Below are 5,524 nucleotides of genomic sequence, written 5' to 3' on the forward strand. Positions count from 1 at the left end.
CATGCTTGCGGTTGACTCGAAATGACTTTATGAGCTTTGAAATCTTGCGAACGTTCGTAATTCTCTGCTCAATAAAGCAGGCAGGACATACTCCCGGTGTCGCACGATGAAGCTCATGGAAAATATTTTTTGGTGCGGTAGTGTGGAAAAAGCTTCTTTGCATCATTTGCATTTTAAATAATCCAGGATACCTCAAATACCTTGGCAAACAAGAGCGAGTCTGACAGACTGATGGTGGTACAGTATGCCACCTAGGCACACCAGAGACCCATCTATGAAATCCAATCATTTGAGTGTCATTTAGACTGTCACATGAAAAAACAGATACATAATGGTTTTTTTTCCCTACAAGACCTGTGGTTTTGCAGAAGCCGCCATGCCTTCAAGCCTCATCTTTAGTCAATAGGCCTTTTCGTTTTTCTTTTCTACTTACACTCTCAGAAAAGATTGTACAAAAAGTAGTTATCTGATGTGTACATACCTCCCAAGTAGCTTTTGTACCTTTTATCTTAGAGTTTTTGAGAACCAAAACTGTTCAAAACAAAACAGTGATCTGGAAGTTCTGAATGTTCTGAAGGATGCTGTTAATTCTCTGGTGAAGTTCTTTCATTTTAAGCCAATATCACAGCTTTGTAATACTAAGCAATGTGGTTACATTTTCGTCTGTAAAACCGTCTTTAAGTATTATTTATACTGTCATAGTTTTCATTAATATTTTGAATGGGCTATTATTGTTATATTTTCAGTTCTAATTTTAGTGAAGTGAAGTGACATTCAGCCAAGTATGGTGACCCATACTCGGAATTCGTGCTCTGCATTTAACCCATCCAACGTGCACACACACAGCAGTGAACACACACACACCGTGAACACACACCCGGAGCAGTGGGCAGCCATTTATGCTGCGGCGCCCGGGGAGCAGTTGGGGGTTCAGTGCCTTGCTCAAGGGCACCTCAGTCGTGGTATTGAAGGTGGAGAGAGCGCTGGACATTCACTCCCCCCACCTACAATTCCTGCCGGCCGGAGACTCGAACCCGCAACCTTTGGATTACAAGGCCGACTCTCTAACCATTAGGCCACGACTTATACTGTTACATGTTTTTGTCATTTGTTTTGGGTTTTTTATATTTCTAAATAGTTTTAATTTATTTTTATTTCAGTTGTAGTTTCTGTTTTATTTCATTTAGTAATTTTAGTACTTAAACTTATTTTAATTAGGTGCAAAGGCAAGATCTAAAAATTTCGGCTAAAACTTACAATAAGGTTTTATTTGTTAAAGTTTTGCCTCTGTGTTTGAAAACCTGGAATTGCAGCTTTGTGTGGAATTATCTTGCTTGCGTGGGCTGTTCTCCGGACACGGCTCCAGCGCGGATGAATCTAATGTTTTGAGGTGAATGTGTAACTGTTAGACACCGCACCGGTGTGGATGTTTACTGTACTTCGCAATCACAGATTCTAGCCTATGCCTTGGAATATATGACCCAAATAAGAATTTTCACCGTAAATTGCCATCTGAAGAAGTAACAAGTCTGCCACGTTTGTTCTGCTCAACTGAGGAAAAAAGCATTACAATAAATCGCACATTTAAAACTGGAATATAATTTAATTTTATTCACATGTGTTTCATAAACACATAATCCTTTCTGGCTTACAACCCGCCATCAAAATTATAAGTTTAATTATTCAAGCTGCTGTGAGAAAAAGCTATATACAATCCGCCACCTGCAGACGTGATGTAATGCTGCAGAATTTCTCAAGGTGAATGCATACCTTGACTCTACTGTAAAAAAAAAAAAAAGTTAACTTAAAATTTTAAGGCAACCATCTTCAGCAGATTTTTGAGTTCTCTCAACTTATTTTTGTAAGAGATTCTTAAAAAGTAATAATATAAATATAAATAAATAAACTTAAAACAAGTTGAGAAAACTCAAAAATCTGCTGAAGCTGGTTGCCTTAAAATTTAAAGTTGGCTCAACTTTTTTTCTTTTACAGTGATAACAACTAAAACTCAAGTCAAAAATCTTGGGGTGATACTGGAGACAGACCTTAGTTTCAGTAGTCATGCCAAAGCAGTAACTAAATCAGCATACTATCATCTCAAAAACATTGCAAGAATTAGATGTTTTGTTTCCAGTCAAGACTTGGAGAAACTTGTTCATGCCTTTATCACCAGCAGGGTGGATTATTGTATTGGTCTCCTCACCGGCCTTCCCAAGAAGACCATTAAACAGCTGCAGCTCATCCAGAATGCTGCTGCCAGGATTCTGACTAGAAGCAGAAAATCTGAGCATATCACACCAGTCCTCAGGTCCTTACACTGGCTTCCAGTTACATTTAGGATTGATTTTAAAGTACTTTTACTTGTTTATAAATCACTTAATGGCCCAGGACCCAAATACATTGCAGATATGCTCACTGAATATAAACCTAACAGACCACTCAGATCATTAATTGAGTCAGTTAGAAATACCAAGGGTTCACACAAAACAAAGGGAGTCTGCTTTTAGCTATTATGCGGCCCGCAGTTGGAACCAGCTTCCAGAAGAGATCAGATGTGCTAAAACATTAGCCGCATTTAAATCAAGACTCAAAACTCATCTGTTTAACTGTGCATTTGTTGAATGAGCACTAAGTCCAAACTGACTGCACTGTATTTTATGTATAATCATTTTTATTTCTAACTGTTCTAAATTCATTTTAAATCAATTTTAAATAATTTTAAACGTTTTTAAATTTCTGTTTTTTTTTGTTGTGATTATTTTTTTTTTATGATTATTTTACTTTCTTTTATGTAAAGCACTTTGAATTACCATTGTGTATGAAATGTGCTATATAAATAAACTTGCCTTGCAGTGCCATGCTCGAATTTCCCACGAAAACCTACCCCACTCATATTAGAAAACATTATTACAAGCTAACCGTTGTGAATCGGGCTAAAGTAAGGCGATAGTTTTGAACACTGGCTGGTTATGTACTTGCTCAAATATTAATTTAGGATCATTTTTAACTACATTAGTTAACATGAACTAACAATGAACTTCTGCAGCATTTATTAATCTTAGCTATTGTTAATCTCAACATTTACTAATACATTTAAGATCAAAATTTCTGTTTACATCAGTTAATGCACTATGAACTAACATGACCATGGACATTTTAAAGGAGATGCCCCTATACACTACGTAATATAAGTCTCAGGTGCCCCCAGAATGTGAAGTTTCTGCTCAAAAAACCACACAGATCATTTATTATATTATTTTGAAAATGCCTATTTTAATGGAAGCACATTCATATCTCTTTAAATGCAAATGAGTTGCTGCTCTCCCCCTTTTCCAGAATAGGGTTATGCCTTTACAGCTTGTTCCTCAGATACTCTGCTAAAAAAATATATGTTTGGTTTTATCTATCGTGTTGAAATTGTGCGTTTTAAAGTCATGTCAGTTTAAACTTCTGATATAAGGTTTCTTGATCGCACACATCCGAAGCACATGCATAAAAAGCCGCTGTCACACGGCAGGTGAGTACTAAACTAAGTTCTCTTTCATGTCTTATTATGCTTAAACGGTCAAATACACACAAGTTTATGTTAAAAACACACAAGTTACAAAAACAGTCGGTTCCCTTCCAGGAACTTCGAGCTGCGTCCGAAAACGATATGGGAACGCCTTGAGCTTGACCAGGCTCTGAATATCACCTGTAATCAGTCAAAAATAGAAGGGCGAGGCGTCACGGGCGGGGTGACGTCACGACCAGGAAGTAGATAAGCACGTGCGGCTGAGCCGGCGTCAGCTTTGTCATTCAGCAAGCGCTCTGTGTGTTGTCAGTCCGATTTTTGTCTTGTGAGTCTTATTTAGTGTTGTCTGTCCTAAAAGATGCCTAAATCTAAGGCCAAGACGATGGGAGCGATCCCAGATCGCGTTTCAGGTTGTGTGTTAGTCCCTGCCCTCGCTACATCACGAGTGGACACACACACACACACAACCTGTGCGCGCCCACTCTCTGTGTTCGGAAGCCGCGTTTCTTCCCCCAGAGAGCGGGCTCGTCGCCCCGCTTGTCTTCCTCCGAGGAGGTGGATGTGAAACACGTCATGAGCTTTGTAAGCTGCAGTGTTTGCACAAGCATAAAGAGAAAAATAAAGCCGGTCCCGCTTCTGCCGTAAAAAAAGCGGTGGCTGATTGGCGGCTGCGCTCGCGGGGCTCGCAGAAAAGAAAAAAAAGGCTGATCTGGCTGGCGAGAGTCAGACGGGCATGTCCCTATCTCTTCCCGTATCCGCCAGATCTGACGCCCCGTCTCTCGGTTTGGAAGCGGTAGCTACTCTTCCCCCCGAGACGAGGGCTCAACGCTTCGTCTCTCTTCCTCCGAGGAGGTTGATGTGACGAGCGTTGACGAGGTTTCGCCGCCTCTTTCGCCCCAGTTTGAGGAGCCACTTCTACACAGGAGCACTTCCGTTTTTCCCCGATCTCTTCACCGAGGTGTCGAGATCGCGGGTGAAACCTTTTCGTCCCGGCCATTCGTTCCCGCGGGAACTGAATGAGCGCGGGTACAGGGCGGTGCCGCGGGTTGTGCAGACGCTTGCGAGCTATCCGTTTCCCTCTACGGCAGCGTCTTTGAAGGCTCCTGCTCTGCTTATAACATCTTTGATGGGCAGAGGTTATGCGCGCTCTCTAAACTCATGTGGGTGCTGGGCGGGCGCAGCCTCCTCCGCATACCAGCTCCTCGCGCAAAAAGGTCCCGACGGGCGAGCCCCAGGACCGTGGAGGGCGACCCCTACTGGGGTGGAGCGGCTTACACCGCGGTACACGGTGACCGTCTCACCTCAGTGCCCTCCGGGGACCTGTCTACCAACCCTGCCGTTGTTCCAGGGCACAGCGGGTCCCAGCGAGTATTTCTCTCAGGGTTTTCCGCCTGTGAATACAGCGGGCTTCACTTTTATGTTTTAAGTGGACGAGAACAGTTGGGAGAAAATCCGATGCGTGCAGTATATTGTCTTAAAGTGTCAGACTGGAGCTTGAGCCATCAATGTTAATCAAAGAACAAAATGCAAAGAGAAAATCACCCACAGCTCTTAATCTGAACAACGTTATAGCTTTAATAAACATAAATCTATCAGTACATACAGTGAAAACTATGCAGTGCTCATTTACACTTGATTACTTTTGTAACTATTACTTACCTGAACATTAATATTAGTAGACCTTCATGGAAAAATGAAAGCACTGTTTATTTCATTTCGTTTGTGTGTTTGTTTTATTGTATTTGTCAGTTTGTTTTACTTTGTTTCTTTGTTCATGTTGTTACTGTATTTTATCTTATGTATATAAAACACTAAAAATACCTGCACACTGGTGCATTTACAAATTGATGAAGTGCAGGCATTTTTAGTGTTTTATATACATAAGATAAGATACTGTAAGAATATGAACAAAGAAACAAAGTAAAACAAAAAGTACCGATAAGAATACCATTAAAGTACCGGATCGATAAGCAGTATCGGTAAGAGTAGTAATACCGTTAAAACCTTAAC

Source organism: Barbus barbus, assembly GCF_936440315.1.
Source record: "Barbus barbus genome assembly, chromosome: 41".
NCBI classification, from domain to species: Eukaryota; Metazoa; Chordata; class Actinopteri; order Cypriniformes; family Cyprinidae; genus Barbus; species Barbus barbus.